Here is a 27,770-nt window from a genome sequence, read left to right on the forward strand (position 1 = left end):
GTGTATATATTATATATTGAGTTGTAGCATATTGTTGTAGCTTTTTCCTATTTCTCCAAAATATGATAGATAGTTCATGGTATTTCATTTACACTTTTTGGAAGGAGACCCTGCTTGAAAGATAAAACATAGGATAAGACCTTCGGCATGTGTGTATGTGCGTGCATGTGCATATGTGCATGTGCATTTGTATGTGTATGTGCATGTGTATGTGTATGTGTATGTGCATGAGTGTATGTGTATGTGCGTGTGTGCATGTGTATGTGCGTGTGTGCATGTGCATGTGTACGTGCGTGTGTGCATGTGCGTGTGTGCATGTGTGTATGTGCGTGTGTGCATGTGCATGTGTATGTGCGTGTGTGCATGTGCATGTGTACGTGCGTGTGTGCATGTGCGTGTGTGCATGTGTATGTGCGTGTGTGCATGTGTACGTGCGTGTGTGCATGTGCATGTGTGCGTGCGTGTGTGCATGTTTATGTGCGTGTGTGCATGTGCATGTGTACGTGCGTGTGTGCATGTGTATGTGCGTGTGTGCATGTGCATGTGTATGTGCGTGTGTGTGTGTGTATGTGTATGTGCGTGTGTGCATGTGCATGTGCATGTGTATGTGCGTGTGTGCATGTGCATGTGTATGTGCGTGTGTATATGTGTATGTGCGTGTGTGCATGTGCATGTGTATGTGTGTGTGTGCATGTGTATGTGCGTGTGTGCATGTGCATGTGCATGTGCATGTGTATGTGCGTGTGTGCATGTGTATGTGTATGTGTGTGTGTGCATGCCTGTGTTTTTCCCTGGGGGGGGTTAGGCAGGCATTCACTCCTTTAAAGCTTCACCATGATTTCCTCATGCGCTGTCAATATAGCTATGCCTCTGAAATGATACAAATACTGTATATCCCGTATGAAATACCTAAAAGCATAATTAGAGAATTCAGGAAAATATTAGCTTTTAGGTTGTGCATGACAACCATGGAATTAATACTGTATACATATGAAAGGTGCACTGTAAGATTTGAGAATAGTATTGTCTATTCCCAGTATTGTCACCCACAGGGTGGCCTAAAAACAAAAGCTGCAGCCAGTTGTACGCTGTGTGCTTCCATGACGCCCGGCCTGAACTAGGGAGAGCACCATGGGATATGTGGAGGAGTGTATGAGTGTCACGCGTCTAAGTGCCCAAATACTACAGTGAGAGTATCAGCCCCTATATGGAATCCTAATATCCCATACTTTAAAGATGAGCTGCAGAGTGTGAACCCTGCGTGTGTTGGGTTTAAACCCTGAGGCCAGTAATAATGATACATCCAGTCCTTCAGGTATGTTTCTGAAATAAGAGGAAGGGCACATTGTTGGAGTGGTTCCTCTCATTCAGATAAGGGCCAGAAGGCACGTAACGGCCAACAATGACTCTCCAGCTGCATCCAGGTCCTCTGTAATGCTCATACTTTAGTTTTTTAAGACCACAAGATTCTGAGGCCAGACACCATCTGCTGACCATCCAGTTCCCCTGGTCTCCATTGGGGGCATGCTGATACGATCCACTTCTCAACACCCCCCCCCCACCCCCGCCAAAGTACTGCAAGAGAGATTGCCAACAGAGAGAAGAAAAAAGAGATGGGGCCAAAGATTTCATTTATTTCCCTAAACATACATTTCACCATTGTTTTTTGCTCACTAATACATTACCTCAGTAAGATGAATGGTGAGGGTGTAGAGGAGTTGACACAACAACACTTACCGGGAGTCAGCCCTGGAAGCCCCTGGTGACCTCGGATGCAGGTCCCAGATTATGGTTGTTCATTGTGTGTTTCTCCTGCTCTGGAATTGCCCAGCAGAGAACCTGAGAAAAAATAAACTGGCTGGGGATCTCCATGGGGTATCTAGACACGCTCTAACAGTGTACATTGTGTGTTTCACTTTCTTCGCCATCAATAAGAAAATTTGCAGAACGTGTGCTACGAGGAAATCCAGGACAGAGTAGAATACATCAATCAAATTTAAATGCACACATTTCTGTAAAAATGGATACAATATTTTTAGGTATGAACCTTTGCACATAATTTATATTCAGCAACACTATTCAGTGATTACTCAGACTATTTTTTTATTCTATGCACTGAAGACACCTTCCTTCAAACAGAAACACGTGCTTCTGATTGTGAACAGTAACACATTTAAGGCTTAGGCATGTTACTTAGCCTCACTCTATAACCTATAAAGTATAAAATTAACTGTAAGGAAGCTTTGCTGTTGTTGCATGTTTGCCATTTGTTTTGTGGAACTACATTTTTTAACTGATCAAGATTTTGAAAAGACTATTACGTTTATTTTGCAAGTGCAATATCTGTTTTGTGCTACTCACCCTGACCGGAAAAATTGTGTGGGAGAGTGAACACACATGCTAGCAGGATTAATGGTAACATCTGCCTATGAATTTTGAGGCAGTGTGGTTCATAGCTAGCCACTGCTGAACCTAATAGTCATCCATGGCAATTCCTAGTGAGCTTATCGTTGATTAGAAGCAATGGATAACATTGATACAAGGATATAATGTTTTGGAGACATGAAAGGATGCATGAAAGCTCCCACGCTCAAGGCTGGGAGAGCAAAACAAGCTAAACAACTTTGGAGTACTTCTTGACTCAACAGTCCGGTGAATACATTTTTGAGTGTCAGTCTCACAGTAGCATCACAGTAGCTAGCTATTCATTGCAATGCAGACCTTCAGCACACAGAGATGTAGTTTCAAAAAGTAGAGAAGGTGACTGCCCCACTCATAGAGAGAAGTAGAGGAAATACCATGAATGCAACCATTACGTTCTTTTGTGTCATTCAGCTCCTGCCCAACTGTCCATCATCCAGCCCAACGATCAGCCCCACTGACTATTCTCGCGATCCTGTCACAATCCACTCAGTCTGCTAACCTCCTGTGGATTACCAAAAGAGCAATGGCTCTACAGAAGATGTGATTTCTTTTTCCTGTTGCTGCAGCTGAAGTTTCTCTGTTGAACAAGCCCACCTATGAAAACTTTCTGTAACCTCGATCCACACTCCTAGTATCGTCTTGCATGGCTATGATCAGTCATCCATTAATGTTGGAACTGTGCAATTACAGCCCTGGGTAGGTGTCAGCTCGCCTGTTGTTCATCACAGTTTTGGGTGTCAACTTTAGCCTATAGAAACAGTGGAATGTCACACATTTATGGGAAGCAGATGTTATGAGTATTCTTATCGTTTTTATGCTTATATATGGCCTAACTATATTGGCAGCCATATAGCAATAATGTCCAGGATTATGAAGTATTTCTTTATTGTTTTCATTAGTTTTAAATAGTTATTTTTGTGTTCATCTATAGCTTTCTATTCATGAATGCACTGCTAAATGTCTGTTATAAAATTTGGTTTTCCAAAAACTACATTATCAGAAGCATTGATAAATGTTTTAGCGCAGTATATTTGTATAGAAAAAGTTTAAAATCTATTGTACTGAAATGGGCATCCCCGTTAACATTATTGAAACCTCCCCTACTCTATCAGGGTGTTACTACACTTTTGTGTCATTTTGCATTATTTTAAGAACTTCCAGTTGGCATGGAGGATTTATATCCAAGTCAAATTGGAGTACATATGATCCATGAAAACTGTGGATTGGTTTCCCAATAGACTACGTCCGTTGCATGGGAAAGCCCCAAAATGACCAATTCGCCATAAGCTTGGCTGTGACTTGCTCCGTAGACCTGGTCTGAGCAGTAGGGTGGCACCAGTGTGAATCGCAGACAAAGTTGACACCAAAATGACAATGAGCTGCTCAAAAAGTGCAGTGTGCTGCTCAATCTTGATTTGGTGAGTCACAAGAAGTTACAAAATTACCAAACATCTCCAGCACATCACAAATCCATGACGCCAGGGTGACGGCTCCCCAATTATGCCATTCTCTAGAGCCCATAGGCTGATCCGAGGTCGACAGAATGTGTATTGGCAAAGCACAGCTATTGCTGGTATGATTTAAGGTAGCTTTTTTTAGCGTAGCATTATTTACATCCCTAGTATGAATGCATAATACTGTATGTATGAATTAAGTGTTTTTATGTTGGTAAAGCTGAATACAAGGGGTATTCTAGCTGCATGGGTACATTATCCACTTAAATCAGATTCTGCCTATTCTATAGCTGCTATTAATGGTGTAATTTTATATATTTCAAAATATTATTAGTATTTCTAACAGAGTCAAAGGCCTCCTTTCAGTCAAATGTTCGTCCATAACTGGAAACCGCAATCAGTTACCCTAGCAAAACTGACTGAAAGCAGGTCTTGGTCTCTCTATTCGCTGCGACATTAGTCAATGGAGAATGTTGCCTTTTCATTTTTGCAAAGAATGAAGAGCAGGGTTGTTTACATTAAGTGCCATGGGTGACAGAGTGGCTAAGACCTGCTTTCACTCAAACATCCGTCAGAAGCAAGACATTTCAGGTCACATTCCATAGCAAATCTGTCTGTTTCAGAAACTGATTGGCTCGTCTTCTCAGGTGTTTTTTTTTTCCTCTTTCGTTTATCGTTGCTGCTGTCCCTGACTTGCTCAATGGGGATGTTAGAGACTATTTACCTTGCACCCTATCAGCACGCACCCTTTACCATGTACTCTGATTAATGATGTTACCACAATCAATTTGAAGAGATTGTGCTTTTTAATGATGTTGTTCCTTTTCATTCATAGTTTTGTTTGGTTTCTACTTGGCTTCCTTATAATTGTTATTTCCTTCCATTTTTAGTTTTGTTTTTAAGAATCTTGTTCAATCTTTATTATAATTGCCTTGTTTTGTTTACATAAAATTGTGTCTGTCCAATTTGATTTCATGTTGAATCTGTGCCAAACCTCGCCTCCTGTTAATGCTAGCTTTCTTGAATGAACATTCTCAGCCGTTTTCCACATGAAACACTGTGAAAGGTCCATTGGTGTGAGAGGGAATGAATCACTTGAACCCTGATCTAGTCAGTGCCCTCAGGATGTCCCTAGTGCTATTCCATCTCAGGTTCTTAATGACTTAATTCATCTAATTATTTGTTCAGTGGGAAGTCAATTAAGATGTTCAAGGTCTTATGCAGCCGATGACTTAAGAGATAGACTGAATGTGAGGTTCAATCACTATAAAACAGCCTGGTAGCTGCCTAAAAGACAGAGGGAAGTTTGCTTTAAATTGTCCAGATAATCAATAGTCTCTGAGCGGTGGTGGGGGGAATGCCCCCGGACACTTCAAACCTCAGGGAATAACGCATGACACCCTTGATCTAGAAAATAAGGTGAAGTGTAAGCTTGCACCTTTTCCCTTCTTTTTCTGAATTAAGAAGAAAGCATTTGCATCTGTTGTTTCATATCTATTTTTACATACGCTGGTACGCAGTTTTAGATGGAATATGCACACAGTGATCACTTTATTAGATAGACCTGTACACCAGCTTGTTAATGCAAATATTTAATCAGCCAAACATGTGGCAGCAACTAAATGCATAAACGCATGCAGACATGGTCAAGAGGTTCAGCTGTTTGTTAGACCAAATCTCAGAGTTAGTCTGAAATGCTTTTTGAGAGAGGTCACAGGAAAAGGGCCAGACTGGTCGAAGTTGACACGAAGGTGACAGTAACACAAAAAACCACGCATTACAAAAACGGTGTGCAGAAGTGTATCTCTGAACACAATGCGTGGCTAGGCTACAGCAGCAGAAGTCTAAAAAATACCTAATAAAGTGCTCATTGCTCAACATTGCTTCTGTTTTTTTAAGTGTACTAAATTGATAGCATGGATATATTGTGTGTAACACAAGTTTGGCATCAGCATTTGTCTTTATAATCTACTGTATATTGGCCCATGCTAACAATTATGAACACTGTGTTTACATATTATGAAAGGCCTACTGCGGTTTTAAGCATGGTTCAAATTCTGACTGCACACCCAAGGCATTTCACATTTGTTTGCCAAAACATACACGTCACAGTGATCACCATTTAGCAATATGTCCTCATTAGCCGAATGCTAATCGCACTTAGATTTAGATTTAGAGCTCTTTATCAAAGCTGATTTTATACTGACCATATGTAGAATTAGCAATAGCACTTTATCCTTGGTAAGATTTCATTGTCTAATGCGCATATTTTCCACAATCAAAATCCATTCCATTCCTGCGTATAAGTATGATATTAATACAGGACTAAACATGCATTGCAAAACAAGGGAAACTGAAACAAACAAGCTGTCTGGAGAGCTACAGTACACAAGCAAGTCTACATAGTAAGTATGCACTTGTCAGACTGACTCTGTTTCTGAGCACACCATGGTCACAAAATAAAACAACACTGATCAGATGCTGGGTTTCGTCAGTTTTAAATAAAGAAAAAAAAAATATCCATATGAGAGGAACACAAATGTATTTATGAATAAAATTGCTTGTTCTAGCTTTCAAAGGGCCTAATTAATAAAGCAAAGGGAACAGCAGTCTCACAATGGCTGTCAGCATCAACAAAGGTTGTGTTGTTAAGCTCTGCCCACCATATTCCCCTGCGTCTCACTCATGCTGGCCACCTGAAATGAAGCCTGTTTCGCCACAGGCAAATACAACTCTAATCAGCTGCTAATGGTCTCATTAGCTGCTAAAGTATCTCAGCGCATGAAAAAAAGCAACTTGCTGAGGTCTATCATGCACGTTTTACCACAGTGAATATGTGGCTATAAGCTGTTTTTAGATGCTTTTTCTGTCATTTCACAAGCTATTTATGAGAGGGAGTGGTCTTTAAAGCAAGTTGCGCTCTATAACAATATTACGGATAGGATAATGAAAAGAAAATCGAAACAATTTTCAATGATACTGTGCCTTTTCAAGGCGTCATTCACAACAGTGAAAAAGTATAGTTCAACAGGACTGATTTATATTGTGCCTTTCTAGAGCCTATGAATTTAATATTATTTCCATTGTTTTTGATAACCTGTTTATATTATATATACACTCAGTGTGCGCTTTATTAGGTATTTATTACTTATTTTTTTGACTTCTTGACTTCTGCTGCTGTAGCCTATCCACTTAGAGGTTTCACGTGTTGTGCATTCAGAGATGCCCTTCTGCATACCACTGTTGTAATGTGTGGTTAATTTCACCTTCCTGTTAGGTTTGACCAGTCCGGCCACTTTCCTGATCTCTCTCATTAACAAGCGTTTCTGCTCACTGAACGGCTGCTCACTGGAAGTTTTTTGTTTTTCGCACCATTCTCTGCAAACTCTGTTGTGCGTGAAAACCCCAGTAGATCAGCAGTTTCTGAGATACTCAAACCATACTCAAATCTTCCCCATTCTCACATTTGGTCTGGAAAACAGCTGAACATCTTTACCACATCTGCATGCTTTTATGCATTTAGTTGCTACCACATGATTGTCTGATTAAATATCTGCATTAACAAGCTGGTGTACAGGGCTACCTGATAAAGTGATCACTTACTGTATGCAGGCAACAGAATTTTGAAGTTTCTTCGTGCCTTGATGGGGAGCCAGTGTAGGGTTTTTAAAGTGGGTGTGATGTGGTTCACATAATCTTGAAACATCTAGTGTTACAGTAAAAAGGCAACCATACAGTGTTGAAACAAACGCAGCGATTTTAATAGTTTTGTTGTTTGTGTGTAGTTAAGTAAATGTACTGGGCATTGTGTAATGTTTTAGAGATACTGTGGCAATGTGCCCAGTTCCAGGATTGTGAAGGGAATACTTGCAGGTTCAGTGAAAAGGCCTGTACAGGTGTGAGGTGTTGGGCAGTGGTCATATTTCATACCCAGGGACCTCCGGAGCGCACCGCCATGGGCTCAGCATTCCTGTGGGTGGGCCGCCCGACGCTGGCCTCCGGCCGGCCTCAGTTTACCAGGCGGTGCGGGAGAGAGATCCAGCCAGCGAGCTCCCCAGTCCGGCAGGCTTCAGAGGACTGAACTCTGGCCTGGTGGGCTCTGCAGCGGGGCAGCATTACCAGAGAAGGACTGGGTAGACACACACTCATTCCCGCTCAGTGCCGCGGGTCCAGGCGGCGGGGAAATAGATGACAACACAGTCCGGTTGTTGTCAAAAATTGGGATTAAAGAAATTACCACAGAATTGAGCCAGATATTCTGAAGATGGGGCATTGCGATAAATACATAAATGACAATATTTTATTTATTTATTTAAAAATAAAGCTGAGGCAGGACTTTTGCCAAAAGCCTCTCTTCTTAGACTGTTTTGTGATGCCTTTTCACTGTGTGAAGGAACAGTGTGTATATTTGGGATATACTCTAATTTCACTGCTTGGAGTCATGTATCTTGTGAAACAAATTGTGAAAATGTTTTTACTTTTATTTATTTTTTTGTGTATAAAATAAAGGGGGCTTGTCCAGTTGCTTGCATTTTAAAAAATCTGATTATCAGATGCATGGATCGTGGATACTCTTTCCACTTTCAACAGCATGTTTCTCAGCACAGTTTAACAGACAACTGCCTCATTCCAGGAAGCAGTGTGTGTACCTCCCATCACGTCTTCTCACATTATGATTGTGTGTCTTACTCACACTTCCAAGCTGCAAAAAATAGTCAAATAAACCATTATACCACAGACTAATTAATTTTTACCGCATAAATTGGAAGCTCTGGTGCTTATTCCCTTTAACAGATTGTCAATTTGCCTCTGACCTCAGGCTGACCTTTCTCAGAAACTAATTGCCTTAGGGGGAAGCCTGGTTTGTTTACCAAAATACAGAGGCAATTTCTAATAAAGACCATTAGGTAAATGATGTGTTTGCTTGGTATCAAGGCAGCTGGATTTATTTCTCCTTCTTTTCTACTATGTGTGAAAGTAATGCCATATCATGACTCACTTTAAACAGCTGCTCGATTATAACACGAGTAGAATATACAGCTTTATGTTTTCAAGATTGCGAGCATTGATTGCAGCATCTGCTGTACACGAGTGCTGACAGGGATCCCACCAAGGAAATGGGTGAAGTTGAAGGGACCGCTCTGTAGTGGCAATCCACTCTGTAAAAATGCCAATATTTTAATCTGGGACGTAAATCATTTTCATCAGCCCGGTTGCATATCTTAATGCGAGCGGGCAACCGAGTTTTGAATTTTTCGCGTTTGATTTATGAGGATAATTTTATGAATTGATACGGCATGAGCACTGAGGGTTTGGCTGGGGAGTTGGGGGGGACTTGCTGCTGAGTTCCCTTGCCTGCCTTCTCTTTCTGGGTTACAAGGCCTCGGTCTGCTACCGCTTAAGTGATGTGTTCATCAATGATAATGCCGTATTCATTTAGAGTGATGATTGATATAGGAATAGATATAGCATGATTGAGAGCAACCTTCGTCAATAAGAAGGCCAGATACTCCAAAGACTGTTTTGGTTTAATTGTGCTCATTATTGGAGACCTTTCATAGTTGTATTGACTTGCTGTCTAACTGTTGTTGCTTACCTGATGGTTTCATTGTTTAAATGTGAATGGACATTGGTATTGAGCATGTCCTCATTATTGGCCTAAAACTATTCTATATCTAACCTGACCAGGACAACTGTAAAATACTCATTTTAATATATTTATTTTTTGGCTCACATAACGTCATCCATTACAAAAAAACATGTGTACTGTATGTGTACAGACACATACAGTAAATATGCGGCCTAAATTCTTCACAAAAATTTCATCTTTGGAATTAAAAAGACAAATCGCTCACCCCTTGCTGGTGTTATGGTTGCCTTTTTACTAATCTGGTATAGTTCTACAATCTGTCCGTCCTGTGTCTGTCAAATTTCACATAGCATACAGAGGATTCCACCCTCACCCCATAGCATTCTCAATTATTCAATGAAAACTAGTAATGAATTAACTGAATAATGAACTGTGTGTGTGTGTGTTTCTGTGTGTGTCAAATGCAGTTTTTTGTCTTATTTAGACAGAAAACTGCCTATTACAAACAAAAGGTAATTGGCATGTGTGAGTCCAAGGAGCAGCTGAATAAGTCATTCATGAAGCATTTTCTTTCAGGCAGAAATACGTTTTCCGGGAGCCGAACATAGTACAGAACTTTCTTTCCATCTCATGATGATTTTCACAAGAAACAGAGTATATACAAATCTGTGATTCTCCATTGTTGTGCTCGATGTTGACACAGAACATATACAGTAAAGGCCTGTTTTCCCAGCCTATGGACGTAGTTTCAATAACATTTTGCTTACTTCTTCGGCATCATGTAATCCCAATAGAAACCTTCTGAAATGGCTTGTTACAGAGAATAATGAATAAAGTTTTTTTTTTTTTACATGTCCTTTCTAATTAACAAAGAATCACCAGTATCATGTGCTGCCTTTGCACTTTGCAGTCCATTAAAATTTTTTTTTATTAATATTCGTATTTTTAAGTAATTGCAGCATTACATTAAAATCACAATACATTTTCTGCAGGAGGAGTTTAACACTGTAAAAGGACATTTTCTATGGTACGTATATGCATGCACTACTAAAAAAAATATTTTGTCAAAATCCATTATTAGCACACGCAGAAGTTGATGTTTGTGGAGGCAGATGGAGGTGTCATCTAATCTCCCAGGCGAAAGAAACAAAGTGATTTCATGGTTATGTCAGTAGTTAGACTCCTTTTGCTGAAACAAAGATTGTAGTTTGGGAAAGAAGCACCATGCTTAATTGAAACTTAAAAATCAAGACCACTTCCATTTTGTGTTCTGCATTAGAGTTCAATCAGGCTGAACAAACAAAGTGATTATGTTTGTGATTACAGGTTTAAACCAATTATTAAGATGCCATCAACTTGCAGTTTTCAACTAGGGGAGATAGTCATTCTACGTTCTATCAGTTCTTTTCCTGAATTTGTCATGGACTTTAAACTTTGAAGTTTCAGATTTAATTGCTCAGGTAGCCATTTTGAATACATAAGCTACCTTTCTGTAGGGTGTAGCAATGGTGCTTATCTTAGTTTGAGAAAAATTGTCTTTCTCAATCCATACAGTATTGTAATACTGCAAAAACAAATTGTATGATAACAATGAAATTTTCATTATGCAAAAGGAAGATTTTGAATGGGCAAGTGCTTGTCCAGTGATACAGAAACGGTTACATTCTTTTGAAGAAAAAAATGCTGGTCAGCAATGTGACTGCATTAAAATGAAGAATAAAAGTGCACTTTACGGTCCCCAACCGGTCTATAGGAGATACATATTAAATATTAACTAAAACACATGCTAAACGCATCTGGACCTCTATCACAAAGTACAGTTTTCCACAAGTGTCTTTGGATGTATACATTTGTAATTGACAATAAACATTTTAATGGTATTTACCAGGGCATGACAAATTTCCAATTATTGTCAAGAAAGAACACTCCAGTATTCCAGTATTTATTATATTCCAGACTGCTGTAGAACAGGGAAGGTATACTACTGTTGTAGAAGAGGGAAGGTATACTACTGTTGGAGGACAGGAAAGGTATACTACTGCTGTAGGACAGGAAAGGTATACTACTGCTGTAGGGCAGGGAAGGTATACTGCTGTAGAACAGGGGAGGTATACTGCTGTAGGACAGGAAAGGTATACTACTGCTGTAGGGCAGGGAAGGTATACTACTGCTGTAGGGCAGGGAAGGTATACTACTGCTGTAGGGCAGGGAAGGTATACTACTGCTGTAGAACAGGGGAGGTATACTGCTGTAGGACAGGAAAGGTATACTACTGCTGTAGGGCAGGGAAGGTATACTGCTGTAGAACAGGGGAGGTATACTGCTGTAGAACAGGGGAGGTATACTGCTGTAGGGCAGGGAAGGTATACTACTGCTGTAGAACAGGGAAGGTATACTGCTGTAGAACAGGGAAGGTATACTACTGCTGTAGGACAGGAAAGGTATACTACTGCTGTAGGGCAGGGAAGGTATAATGTGTAGGATAGGAAAGGTATACTGTGTAGGATAGGAAAGGTATACTACTGTAGGTGGTATACCATTATATAATTTGTCTGTTATTAGGAAAGAACATCTATCAACATGGCCCACATGCTGCAAGCACACCACTCTCCCCTCAGGCATGTATCAGGCTTAGACCTCTACTTTCTGCGAGGTTTGGAGCAGGCAGTAAAATACAATTTAATGATGATGAATCAAGCTTCAGATGCACTTTACCATTTTAAAAATATGTCTCTTGCTGTTATTTTGGTTATGTTGCATTGAAAGGCAATTCCAGTTTTTTCAGTTTGCTAATGCGTTCCAGACTAATGGTGGGGCACTTTTGGGCAGTCAGGTTTCAGGTAATCAGAATGCTGGAACTTGACAGGCTCAGTACACAAAGATACCTTGTGTACAGCTTCAGCATTTATGTGTGAACAAATACCTTTCCCCTTTTAACCACACTGAAACTCTGAATATACAAGATATTGATTGTTTGGATATACGAGATATTGACTTGCTTTTGTATAATTTTAGGGAGCAAACAATTTTTTGGAGGCCACAGTGTATTATATTTGGCTTTCAGAAATTACTCATGTGGGTTAGGTGATTGGGCTGACATTATAGAAATGCACATATGTACTGTATGTATGTGTTTGTATGTATGTGTGTGTGCATGTATGTATTCGTATGTATGTATGATGTATGTACATACTATGATAGTATATGCTTAACACTGCCGTGCTGGGTTTGTGCAGTGTGGGTTCCTGTGTGAGGTACGACCTTTGTGCTGTGGTTCATTTGGCATACCACTTGCACTCAGAGCTACACCACATTTAAGTATAAAGCACGTTTTTGTGATTCTGACCTTTAAGCCATAATAAGAAAAGGTCAAGGTCATTTTTGTCTGAAAATTAAACATTATTTACCCGGGCCTATAAATATAGAGGTCTCAGTGGCACTGCAGAACTCAGATTTGAATGGCTGACCTTCAAAAGGTCATGGATAAATGTTTTTTCTTTGTTTGTTCTCCTTCATGTGCCCTCGTATGGGTCCCCATGTAGCTGTGTGGCAGGGATATTCTTATACGTGTATAGGTAAATGCAGTCGCGTTGGGGCACACTTTGTGTTGCTGTGCAGACTGTCAGCTTTGAGGCGATCTATATCCATTTTTCTGTGTAGGAATCACCACCCATTGTATGCATAGTCTGCCCATTTTAGGGGAGCAAAAGTAATTGGACAGATTAACAGAATTATTCAGTACTTGGTAGCAAATCTACCCGCAGACTTAAAGAAATGTATAGCACATTAAGCAATCTAGACCAATTTAATAGATTCGCACACAAGCCTCAAAGGTAAATGATAAATGTCTGTTTGATGGCTTGCTAAATCTGCCATCATATTAGCAATCCACCAAGGAGCAAATGCAGTTGGCTTTAAAGAGAATGGCATATGACATTCTGATTGGTTTATCAGGTATGTTTCACACAAGATACACTAATTAAGCCACTGAGTCCCGTCCTTTTGAACATTATGTATAAAGGTGGTTGTAATTCCTACTCCGATCATTCATTGCTTCTTTTCAAAAAGCAATATGGGTGTCCAGAGCAAAACAAAAACAGTCTTACTTACAGACAACACAGAATGCTGCACATCATGACATTCCAGTGCTAGATGTATGCTCATTTTTATGTTGTGAAATAAATGCCATTTACCAAGTTCTGCAAATCCTAAGAAATGTCCTCCATTGCCGAAGTGACTCCTTCTGACTCTTATGTGCTTATGTATTCACGCACATAGAGCAGCTGCTCTCTGCCTGTCTACCTGGCAGAGAGCCTTTCATAGAGGTGAACAGTGTATACCAGCAACAGACAGACTGCATTTCTCAGGTCTTCTTTGCAAACTTATTTGTGTACTGAAACAAGCAATTGATTTATTGTGTGTTTCTGAGAATTTTCAAAACAATCCTAAAAAAGTTTGAGCTAGGCTGCATGAGTAATGCATTTTTTTTACAACAAGGTTCCAATAGACTTCCATTATGAAATATCATATTAATACAGGTTTTAGAATTATATTCTAAAGGGAAGTACCTTGAGGTTTGAAAGACTGCTGCATTGTAACACGGTTGAAAGAGATTTATTCATGCAGTATTATCTTACTCAGTCTGACCCAGGGTGCATGGTTTTCTGAGAGATCTATGCAAATTAGTGCTCACATATGTTCTCTTTTACTGCTATCATGTTGATTTTTTAATGGGAAATTTCATGGCAAATCAACATTAACCTAATTTACCAATCAATTCTTAGTGAACTTAGTGAACCACTGACTGTTAGCAATCCCTGCGCCAGTGACAGGAGCAGATTTGGGAGAGGTGTTGTATATGTCATAATGATGCACACATCAACCTTATTCATTTTTTAAAAACTACATTGGGTGGGTAATTTGGGCATTGACCAAACCCACAGAGAGAGCGGTAGGGCAGCAGCTGTTTCAAACTGTAAGCAGTACCCTCACATCTTATGATAGCCAGTAAAAATAAATTTCTAAATTTGCTAATGTTAAACCTCTGTAATTCGCCACACTACAGCAAAGCAATATTTTTTTCTCAGTAGAACTTAAGCATGAAATGGAGCTTATATATAACATATATATTTTTTATATTTAGTCGCTAGCTTGCTAGCAAATAATGTTAGCATCGCTCTGTCTGTATACAGTAGAAGTGGTAACCTGTGACTGGCATTGTCTGACACCTATAGACCTATAGAGTGCCCGTCCTGTGGTCCATAGTAAGGCAGAGACCTGGAGCATGCATAGTAGCTTGAGGCTATAGTATCATTGCACATGTAGAGGGCTGGCTGAGAGCTCATTGTAATCACGATGACAACTTTTTTACCAATAAAATAAAAATCCCTTTAATTTAAATTTACATTAACATCAAAAATAGCTTGCACATATTAGCATATTAGCCACACTTTTTCAGACTCTATCCTATAACTTGCCAGTTGGCTTGCTAGTACTTGCTAGTGGAGGCAGAAACACTGGGGGTTTTCAAGCCCAGGCTTGATACGGTGTTAGATACTATTTAGCTTTTTGGCAAACTAAGCAATAGGTACATTTAGGGCTAGGAAAAGCTGAGCATTGCTGGGCTGAATGGCCTGTTCTCACTGTTACCTTATATTATATGTAGTTCATCATAAACACAACCTACACATGTAACTATCTAACTAACAATGAATACAGAATTTTAGCAAATTTTCCTGTAAATTGTAATCATAGGTAGCATTTCTGAAACATATGTAGATGTACAGCTGTTACTGCCATCATGTTTTTCTTTCTCATTTAAAACATTGCATTATTAATTCAGTGGTTGCTGAAAGTCACAAAAACATGTTGTGGAAAAATCGATAACTTTGAGTTGAAGTTGAAGGCAAACTCTTGTGGTTAGATTAAATATGGTCCCTCTATCTCTAATAATGAGACAGAAACCATCTGATACATCCCACATGATCTTTTTATGCATTCATTTTTTCATACTGTATGCACCAGAGAGGTATTCATTTGTCTATTATATATGATTGCTTTTGCCAGTGGCATGGTGGTCTTTGTTCTCAAAATTTGAAGGCAGGGGTTTTCGTAGGGATTTAGTAAATGTGTCGTTATTCAAGAACAAACCTTTCATTACAGTTTTGACTTCCTTGTGCCATGCTGTTCTTTTATTCCAAACAGCAGTATTTTAAATTAATTGGCCGCTTTACAATAGACAGAATGGCAGTGTTCCTTCCATTGTTCATGCAGCGCTTGTTTAATTTCAAAGATGCATTGCCGCTATACAGCATGCGACTCATTACCATAAAGGTTAAGAAAAGCACGAAACACAGGAAATGTGTCCTTTTCTTCCTCCTGCTTCATCTGCTCATAAAAAGGATACAAATTGTAACCACAGTGAAACATAAAATGCATTATTACTCATCTTCAAATTTGCTGTTATCTGGCTAACACATCTTTCTGTTTATTTGCAAGATTTACCCCTGCTTAAGTAGATCTGAGATTATTGTTTTAATTATATAACTGGCCCTGTTAAGACCAGGGAGCAATTGGTTTGAATGCCATCATGTAAGCTTGCTTGCTTCATTGAAGCCATTAGATATGTAATTGAATCACGAGTGCTTCAGCAAATGGGGACAATAATGCAATTTACATAAAATACACAGAAAACAAGTGTGCCATGGTAATGACCAACAAAATAAGCAATTGAGTTTGGAGCAATGGGCATCTCAACTCTGTGTGTGATAGCATCATCAGCTGAAAGACCTGGCCTGAAAAACAGGAACAAATAGGGAAATATGAATGGTAAACAAACTGTTTCACTCTTTTGTTTCAAACTGTAGTTACTGTAATTGCCAAAAGTAACGGTGAACATGTGGAGGATTTGTTATTATTATCGTTATTATTGTTATTATTATTATTATTATTATTATTATTATTATTATTATTATTATTAATGTTTCAGTTCATTCACTGTTTGTTCCCTCTATGAATGTTAAACTTGAGTAAAATCATACAAATGTCAGTAAAAATAATTATTCTGGAACAGTAACAAACACTGCCTTTAATATGTGCTTATTGCAGTACTGGACACATTTTTAAAATTATTCCTGTGAATTAATTTATGGAAATACTACAAGTACTACCAGTACTATACATAGCCTGCCTTTTAAAAAATCATATTGAAACACCACAAACAAAGCAAACAACATATTAAAACTCTAAGCAACATAAAAACAAATAATGTAAGAATTTGCACAGATAACTTTGTTTCATATTTCAAATCATACAGTTTTTCCATAAAAATGCACCTTGAAACTGCCTGTGCTTACAAAGCAGTTCTATGCATCCTCATTACCATAAACATAACACATATCTGCGATTTGTGCTATTTTCATCCAGAACTGATTGCCTTCTAATCTGTTTGCCCTCTTTACCCATTCATTTTTATGTGCGTGTGGCATTTGATTTCACATTAACTTTAGATATTGATCACATATAAACTATTGGAAAATATTGCATAAAAACCCAAAAGCAGTGTCTTCATTGTATGTGGGTGTCTGTGCCCTATCTACAAATCCAGGCAAGTCAGAAGGATTATAGTGTATTATCTGTAAGTCTTCCTGCGTTACTTTAATTTTTGTTTTTATGAAAAGGAAATACTGGCCCAGCTGTCCTTCTTTAAATTTATTTGGCTTCTGCTGACTTAAAACAAGCAAAGTGTATCACATTATAAATATGCCTTCTACTCAAAAATAGCTCTCGAAAACCACTGCCCTGAAACAAGGGTTTGCTCTTTTTTTCTTAATTGTAATGAATGCTATGTCAAGTATTTCTACTGATGCTGGTCAAGCTGGTGCCTCACAATCAATTCAGAGTGCCTGTGACCAGCTTGTTTCTGTGTGCTATCTGACTCACCATAACCAAAGTGAATCAGAGATTTCAAGCAGAACAGAACCCAGAGAGGATTATCTGCCCCTCAAAGACTTTGCCTGGAATCAAGCCCATTGTCTCCGAGTCATTTGAATAACAATGTGCTATGTAAGCTGACATTTTTCAATTGTACAATATCAGACAGACCATGAAAATACAGTAGTTTATAACATGGGTAGAGTATATGAAAAGATGCTCTGGCAGGAGGTAGCTGATAAGAACATGCTGAGTGCAGACAAAAGTGTCCAAGATTGTATTGTTTTTGGCCCTCTTTGAAGTAAAGCCACCATGTCTGGCACGGACAATCATTCCACAGTCAAAGTCACTTAGATCACATTTGTTCCCCATTCTGACATTTGGTCTGAGAAACAGCTGAACCTCTTGACCATGTCTGCTTGCTTTTATGCATTTAGTTGCTGCCACATTATAGGCTGATTTACATTAGCAAGCTGGTGTACAGGTCTACCTGCTCACTGAGTGTAGTTTTACAGCAATATAGCCCATCCCTGTGGTAAAAGCATGTCTGCTTATTCATTCTTTTATGCGAATGCAGCAATATTCCTAAATTGTCTGTCACCTGAATATGACACATTAAGCCTTGTTGGAAAGAGTAGGAAACCCTGTACAAGAAGCTTACCATGTTTTACATTAGTTCCCTACCGAAATGACTCTTATTGTCTGAGTCTGTGAGGGTTGTAGACCATGTTCATGGCGAGGGGGAGGCTAGATTTCTATTGCCCTGATTTGCAAATAAGAGCCCATCAGCATCTAAATGGCATTGCCATTTTTAAAAAAATACGTTGTAGTTAAGAAATTGGTTCATTATCAAAGCGCATTAATGGAAGTTTAAAAAGTTATCTCACATCAGGGTCATAGCACTGCTGTTTTATGATCCTGAAAATTAAGACTAATATATTAATGACATTCAATCGATAGGTTCACGCTAACAAGCAACTCCATTAGCTAACTAAAAGAACAGTATTGTTTTGCTTTAGTATGTATTGTTTTATTGTGAGATGTTTTATAAACCTTTTGGTGAATACATAACATTTGTGGAAAACCAGGAATTTTGTTTGTTGAATCTCTATTCTGTCATTGATGTGCCAAGTTAGAGTTGAAGTAAAAGCACCATTGAAGTATGATGGTTGGAGGCCTGGGCTTGTAATGCAGGGTTGAGCAATGATGTGGTATACTCCAGGAAGGCACCTATACTCAATTCATTCAGCAAGCACCCAGCTGTCCACTATATATGACAATGTAATATGGTAAATCACTCTGGATAAACAGGTCTGTTCAAATGCAGAAATGTAAATGGTAAACACATCAGTCTAACGGCAAAACCCTTAGTATTTGATTTAGTATTGTACTGTGGAACATATTGCACCTGCAGTCCTTGGTTGAGCGGTTTGCAAATGACCATCATATTCATCCCCAACCCCCATCTGAGGCTTTGACAAATCAGGCACTGCTTTAAACCTCTTTGTCTCTGGGGACCTTACAGCACCTATCCAACTTGCACTAATTAGGAAACCAAGACCACATGGTTAGCCTAACAGCTGTTTTTCTTGATTTGAGGGTGGTGGCAACCAATGACTATGCTATTTGCATTTAACTCCACATTTTTTGGATTTATTTTTTTGTTCGAAACCTGTGCCTGGACCATTATCCATGTGGGAATTAATTTACTTTATGATCTATCATAGCATATTGCCCCTATTTTTTGCTTTAGAAAGTTAACTTATTTTACATGTTGTTAATGCTTACACAACTTTTTGGTTTTCCTTTTTCCATATTGGTAAAATATAGTTCCTGGTCATGTGATCCCCAAAGGTATGACTAGATTAAGTCTAAGCTGAATTTTGTCATATTGTTTGTTACAGGTGTACCAACATTCTGAAAAAAAGAAAAATAATGATAACAATTAATATGTAAACAGAAATGTGCTAGAGCCATACCAAAATAATGCATACTGTGTATTGCATTGATTATCCGTATCCATAGACGTTCTTATTGGTTTTGATAACATGTTTCACTCTTTGTTTCAACAATATATCACCCCAGTGTCTGATATGATTGTTCTAACAAATTTCGTTTTAGAGGTAATATGGCTATGGTACCTCCCCATATAATTGCTTGCCGGTAGGCAAATCTATTACATCCTCAGCTTCTACACGGAATAGCAGCTCACAAACAACAAAATAAATAAATAAAAGGTCAAATAATTCAGCTCTGGATTGGCTGCTTTAGGGTCAAACTCCAAAAATGTCATTAACTTTCTCATCTGAGAAGGTCTCTTTCATTACTGTGTTGTTGGGGTCCATATCCCTAAAGCTAATTGCGAGGTGTGACTGCACATTTCTAATTGTTTCCATCACAAAAGCTTGGTAAGCTTGATTAACAGCGTTCAACAACATTCATAATAGTCTCGGCCTGGTCCTGAATAAGACAGGATCTGGGGAAGAAATCAATAAGATTTAATAAGATCAGGAACAATCACTTACAATAGTACATCAATCACACAAAGTAATAGCTGGAGGATTTGATAGGGTCTTGAACTGTTTGAGAGATTCATAACCGGTACTCGTTAATGATTTGTTCATTTGCATTTTATCAACCTAGCAGCAGCTGACAAACAGAAGGGGCAATTAGTTAATGTGTTTGCTTAAACTCATCAGACTTTGCAATTAGGGCAAAAACAGATAATGGCGAACAATTTATCAGTTAACAAGTAATCAGTACAATAATCTCAAGCATGTTGCCAGTTAACTCTTCATAGCTTTCATAGCACACAGGAAAAGGCGTTTTTCTAATTACAACAGACGGCACAGCAAGAAATGTGAGCCATGTTTTATGAAAGTGAATAAAGCAATTAGACATTCAATTTTGTCTGTAATTAATCCTGCATCAAAGCTTTAATTATAAAGCTGTCAAGATTGCATCTACTTTGGCAATGGCTGCTACATTACAGCTGCTCTGAGCAATATTTTCAGCTAATTCAATGAGCGTTTGTTCTCAAGAAGCAGGCCACAACAGAGAGGTAACTTTCATTAGTGTGCTGGGGTATCGCCCCCCGACAACATGGTTTGCCTTGGCTATTATTACAATACTGTACATATTTTTGGAATTCAGGTGTGGATTTCACTGCAATTCAGTCAGGTCTGGGTCATGATTTCTGTTTTCCATGTCTTCATTTCCCATGTGTTGATGTAAAGCCTGCCCTGCCTATATTGTTTCTAGCCTTGTTTTTGGGAAGTTGGAAGTTGTTTTAAGTGCTTAGCTTTTTTTACTACGTGTTTTTAATGAAAGAATCAAATGTAAGTTAAAATCAATTCCTTTAAATGTCATGTCAAGGTCACAATTAATTTATTGCTATTTTTATATTCCCCAGTTTGGTAGCACAAGGTAGCACTATACCTTCCTGATGTGGTTCACAATCACTCTCCAAATTGTACAGGGATTATATCTTTTTTTAGAGGTAATTATAAGGGATTTTATCTTTATTACAGTTTTTAAAATTACAGTTTTTTGAACCACCTTCATAATTCTTGAGAAACTGAAAAAGAACACTCAAAGAACACTACTAGGTTAAGAATAGAGCTTAAATGTTAGTTTAAGCTTTTTAAGCCAACCATATTAAGGCAGACGGTCCTTTGCATGTAAGGTTACGTACTTACACAGTTGATAAGACACCTAGCAGACAATGTGTGACAGACTAATTTTCATTTAAAAGACATAGGTGGTCCTACGGTGTGAGGAGTTGAAGACAGACACAGCACCTGCTGAAACCAGTGAGATGTTAACCTTGAAGAAATGAAAGCAAGATGAATACAAATAATGAAACGGTTTGAGAGCTGATATGGAAAGGTGGGGGGGGGGGGGGGGGTGGGCCATGCTCATCTGGGACGCACACAAGGAGTGGGTCTTCACAGGAAGCATGGCATGCAAAATTGAAAAGAGGGGTCGGGGAAACAAGAAAGCAGGCAAGAATGAATAAAACAAATCAGGGCTTGACTCGCGGTGATTTGAAAAAAAACATTCTATGTCTTCATTTACGCAGGAGAATAATAAAATATCCCTACAGGAGCCAAGGGAGGCATGGGGCCCTTGTGACATGTAAGAGATGAAAAATTAATTAAAAGAAGTGAGAGAAGAAAGTGGGGATTGAAAATAAATAAGGCGGAATTGTGAGCGGGTCTTGTACTTCTATGTGAAGGTGGCCTACCAATGGTAAAAAATAGATAATGCTCTTGCCTTGGAGAATAAAGTTTGTTTCTCTGTTTGCATTTCTGGAAGAACTTTGTCATAGACATGAAAAAAAGTTTTTTTTTCTTCAGTTTTTTGGTTCTTACACCACAGCCACAGCTTTATTCAGAACTTATATTGGATCTGCATTGTATTGTTCTGATAAAAGACAGCAACATGGAGTCTGCTCCCATTACTAGCTTCATGGGAATGGTTCCTTATAGACCACTGAGCCACCCATATCCAAGCAATTGACTCTTGGACCTGTGCTTTTCTGGGCTTCCGACCGATATGGCACATGCCTTTGCGGAGTGTTTCACTTCCCACTGTTGGTTGAATGGACACATGTATAACTGGAAACACATTAGCTGTCACGGGCAAGTGTTTACACTCCTGGTACTATGCAGTGACGAACCCCAGACTTGAGCCAACATCATGAAGTCATCACAACACTGGCTGCCCAGAAATAAGCTGTCTGGCTTGTTTAAGGCATGCACAAGACTGCTTAGTGATCAAGTGAGGGTGATGCAGGGGACTTGGTGTCCTGAACTCTCCTTATAGCAATTTCCTCATCCAAAGTTTCAGCCTTCTGTATGTGCAATGGCACGTTGTGCCACAGAGTTGTAATTTAAAACTGCACATTTCATGGGACAGTGTACAGTTAAAATCATTGAATCGAATGTTTCAAAAGCTTCATCTTATTTGTATGCAATTACTAGTGCATATGGAATGAGTGGCTGAACATAGGACATAGCACAATACTAGAATTGTGATTACATTTTTAGAGTAATAAGAAATTCTGAACTGATACTTGGTTCTGAAACACGTATTTTAGCAGTTTACCTGCATGTACTGACAGAATAACACGAGAAGATCTGTTTTTATGATACATTTGTGACGTGTTAAAATGTAGTCTATGCAACAGCTAATATACTTCTGTAACTGCTTTTGTAAATCACTAATATGTTGTTCTGTCAGTGCCATATTTAAATATTAGTTTGTTTCCTCTGATTAATATTAATATGAACTTAATATGTACACATAAAAACTATCCCACCCTAGGAATGTCCTGTTTTTTGTTATTTGATTAACATGCCTCCTCTAATTTACACTGGAAGAATTCCTCACCATTGACTCCTTCATAAACAATGACAAGTTTTTATGTAGTGATAATTGTCAGTTGAATGCAGCTTCAGGTTGACATATTTCCCCTTCCTGCATATCAGCTTATACACTAGTTTCCCTCATTGTGGAATGTATATCGGAGTATCTTGTGGAATAAAATACAGACGTTATTCAGGGGAGATATCAGCACAATGTTGTCGACTTTCAGTTCTGGAAAAAATTTCATGTCAGCATGATTTATTATCAAATTATTTTCTACAACTAGCTAGCTAGCTATAATAAACGTAACCATTTTCATTTATATTGTGAGCTAGCAAGCTATTCAATTTACAAAAATAACTAAAGAATGAATTAATGAAACATATTACCTGAGAGCTTTCCTTTCTTGTACAACAGAGTACCATGTACTGTAAAGAAATATATTCTAAGTCAGATAGCATGCTTTTCTGTGCAGTGAGACATGCTTATTATAGATATGTAAGTCAGACACCTGACAAAAAAGGTAGTAGATTATTCTCAAGTTAGAATGTAGGCTTATTCTTGAAGTCATTTTACAGGTTTAACCAACTCTTAGTTCCAGTCTGTATCAACATGATTGCAATATGTATTTGGCCACCATCAAATTGACTGATATTCTGCACAAGACAAAAGACGAGGTGCCTGTATGAATCGTATAGCTTTACAGGCTGGGATTTCGGAAAGAGGGATTAGGTCATTAATTCTGCCATCGAGGTAGGGGAACAATTTTAGGTAAAAACCATGGGCCCATATCTCTCAAACCACATCTTCAGGAGCAAAACCGCAGTGTACAGTTTGTCAAGCTGTCCACAAATACACTGGAGCCAACTGGAATTTCGCTATGACTTATTTGACCTAATGATCTAGAACATTGAAATTGCTCCACCCCAAAGGCAATTTCAGGGGTGCAGTGGGGCGATTTAAATGGCCTGTGGTGCACACTCAGGCACAGGATACCCCCCACCCCCCAGCCCCCAAACCCAAGTGTAGTGGCCCACACTGAATGCCATTTTCCTCCTGGCCTCATTAAGATGTGGTGCTTTATGGCACTACTGTCTCGCACATTGGTGAAATACGTTTAATGCTGTATTCTAAGCAGGAAGATGATGGACAGCTAATTGAGTCGGCTCAGCTTCCTGTGTGTGGATCCATGACCTGAATGTCAGTCGTCAGAGTCTCTGGAGGGACGAAAGAGGAGAGGGGAAAGGTCATCACCCAACTGGGCTTCGTCCTTTTTCACTGAATGCATTCCCATTGTAATTGTCTACAGTCCAACATTTAATATTTGATGATAGATTAAAAAACATGAAGGGAAATTAAATATTTTCCGAAAACTTTATCAAGATACTCATCAAGGTCATTTTGGATGTTTTGACGTGCATGACTTTGAACAATCTAGAATACTACAAACTATTGTAAAGTCAAAATGTCATCTGTTATTGTCATATGACCTAAATAGGAGAACAGTGTGATACATGCTAAAAAAGAACCTTATTGACAACATTTCCGTATATACTGTACATTTGAATTTTTACTTAATAAATAAATATGTAAATACATGACATTGTATCCATATGTTTGAGTGTAGATTATGTATATTCCTACTTTTGTGATGGAATAAAACATTTAAGTACCCTACTGTTAAATTATATTCAGTGCCACAAAATGAAATGATGGGGCTTTTCAGAAAATAGAATTTGATTACATATTTGTGTGAGCCCAATTTAGTTCAGGAAGCTCTTTTTGAATAAGAAATAACAGCTTTCTTATGATTATGTTGCCTTCAAGTGGCTATGCAAAATAAGACCTATTCTGTTTTATCATCACTGTAGCACCACATATTGGCAACCTGGAAATTCTCTTTAAATATAGAGAGCATTCTGTGCCAGGATGCATTTACAGAGTTTTCTCTTAAAAGTAAGGAATAAAAAGGGCAACTTCAAAGAGTTATGTATTCAAGTAATGGGAATATTTCTGTGCTTCACTGGATGTGTCAAGCTTTTTTCTGCACCAGCTCTTTGTCATTTATTTATTGGCATGTATATGTCTTTTTTGATTATATGGGTAGGGGATATGTGTGAAAAGTACTAGAGGGACAAGTTATTTCCTTGGCCAAAGTTTGAGTTGCAGAGGGATTGGCTTTGAAATGATCAGACAATATGCATGCATCAAGTATATATAGGTTAGTTTTGAAAGCAATATTTACTGAAGGAAAGGAATTGTTCAGGAAGTGTTCAAGGAAACTAATGAAAAGTCTGAATGCTGACACATTTTCCCCCAGGTAGAGCTCAGTTTCATCCAAAAGGTCTGACCCAACTAAAAGAGCTCATTTATGTCAGGGCTTTTCTTTAAATTCCATGATTAAACTTCTTCTTTCAGTTTTCAGCATGGACTAAAAAGAAAATTCTGCACTCACATGACTAAAGACTGATGTTTTGTGATTAAAACATCATTGATCATCCTATGGGTTTAATCACTTTTTTAATGGATGACGAGAAATCCCTGGACTTATATAAAAAATAATATTATTTATCTTTTCAAAAATGAATCTGTGAAATCTGCCTTTAGTTTGCAGATGTATACTTTAAAACCTAGCGGTGCGATGTCATGGTCTATTAAAGAGCCATCTCTCAGATGTGTTTGCACTTCAGTGAAAGCACATTGTTTACTCTCATCTGTAGCAGACAGCCTCCAGGTACTTAGATACATACAAAGGTTACATGCTTTTTTATAAAAGGGAAAGATGAAAAGCCAGGTTAGTTCAAGGGTTTTAATTTTAATTTAGACTGTGCCTCACATATGAAATAATTATCGAGATGTGAAGGACTCCAGGCATATTGTTAAAAGCACTGCAGCACTGTTAATTGTATTTTCCTTTATTAGCACACATTTCCTGAAGGTATTTATACTAATGAGATTTTAGGAAGCTGATGGGTGATCTTTATATGTCCTGTCAGAAAACTATTGATTTTTAGAATGTGCTTCACAGTGAAGTGAATATTTTGCCTTGTATTTTCACTGTGGACTAAGGAATCGGTCTACTGTGCTCACGCTTTCTGGCAGGTCTTACAACGGTCTTGGTATGTGGTCAATATGCACACAAGGCCTATGAGGCTAAAATAGCAGCGAGCTGAAGAACTGGAGCTGCCAGGAAGATCAGCTTTACGAATGAGTCACGCTGTTATTCAAGTGGACAGTAGTGTGTTTATGGAACACGTATGCGAGCATAATTCATAATTCACTTTCTATATTTTCCTTCTTTTTAATTTTATGTAAATGTATCTATTTATGTACTTATTATTATTATGACTTGTGTGTTTGTGTGTGCATGTGTTGTGTTGATTGCAGTTTGTATGTTTCATTGTGTTATTTCTTCCATGTTTAGTTCTGTACAATTTCATTGTTCTTTATTTTAGTAATTTAGTAACTTGCAAAGGCTAGTGCGAGAGCAGCATCTTTTATGTAGTAAATCATCCGTGCACTTCACTAAAGTCAAGAACAAGGAAACATTTCTGTTTAAGCAGGGTCTTCATTATGGTTTGTCAGTTGCACATTAAAATGGGGGGTGTCTGAATATATGTGAAAAAGACACATATCAGTCAGAAACTAAGATGGCAATGACAAAAGACCAGAGTAAATCTGAACCAAAGTCACAGTGAAGGTGGGACACTGTCCTTGGAAGACGAGTGATTTGCAGCATTGTTTGGCAGTGTTTGGGAGAAACAGAATGGGACGAGAAGACGTTCCTGTGCTTTAGGACATTCAAATTTCATTTTCTATTTATCAGACATTTTGAAGGCTTATTGTCACACTAGTGATGAGGCAGGCAGTATCTAGAGCTGCCCAGATGTTTTTTTTTTTAATGTTTTCCTACCAAAACAACAAAACAATCCTATAAGTGGTCATTATAAATATCTCAAAAATATGTCTGACAATAGCTCTTTTGTCCTTTTTGGAATGGATTACTTATGGATTATTTATGTATAAGCAGAAACTGGAATTGTTCAAAAGTAGTATTTGTGTACTGATTAGTCATGCTTGTATTCTTGATAGTTTGTGTACATTTTTCACTAAATACATTAAATGATAGGCTTTAATACAGACTGACTACAACATTTACAATATTAATTTGGAGTGCTCATTCCTGGATCATCAATACAGTCTCATACCACAATTTAACCAAGGTTAAGCAAATCCTACTCTACCTCTCATAACTAGTATGTTTCTATGGTAGGACAGTTTGGGAGTCTTTACGTCTCTTTCTGCAAATGTCAATAAAATGTCAAAAATGGGTGCTACTTTTACATTTTGGTTTTGCGTTTGACTGCTGAAGTTAAGGAGCACATAATGTTATTTAATTACTTATTAAAAGACACACAGTAGTTACACTGAATATCCTCATTAGTATTATTGTAGACCTGTGTAGCCATTGCAACAAAGAGCTGACAGCCTACAAATGCTGTGCTCTCTGCTTGAGCATATTGTACATTTCTATCGAATATGGAGCTCAGTTCAGGAGGAAAAGTGGCTAGATCATCTGACCCATGCACATGCAATACACACACATACACATACACAGGCATCTAGCCTTATTGTATAGAGCTACTCTTTAAAATAAATGCTAAAATTAATAGCAATAATAGCAATTCACCTTATAACTGAATTCTCTGAGTCAGAGGGTGGGGATATGAATGCAGTGATGCATTTATCTGACCCCTGGACCACAGAACCTGGTGAAATGACAAACTAAGATAGATTACATGGATAGACTGGCTGCATCGAGGGCATCTTAACATGGTTAAACCGAAGGCCATAGAGTTTCTTATATGGAATGGTCAGAACCATAGTAGCAGAGAGAACAAAATATTAAATGACAAAAATTTAAATAAAAAAAATAATTAATAAATAAACATAAGACCAGTCACGGAACAGGAATGTCAAAAACCTGAATTAAATTGTTA

This window comes from Conger conger, chromosome 4 (assembly GCF_963514075.1).
Source record: "Conger conger chromosome 4, fConCon1.1, whole genome shotgun sequence".
Lineage (NCBI taxonomy): Eukaryota > Metazoa > Chordata > Actinopteri > Anguilliformes > Congridae > Conger > Conger conger.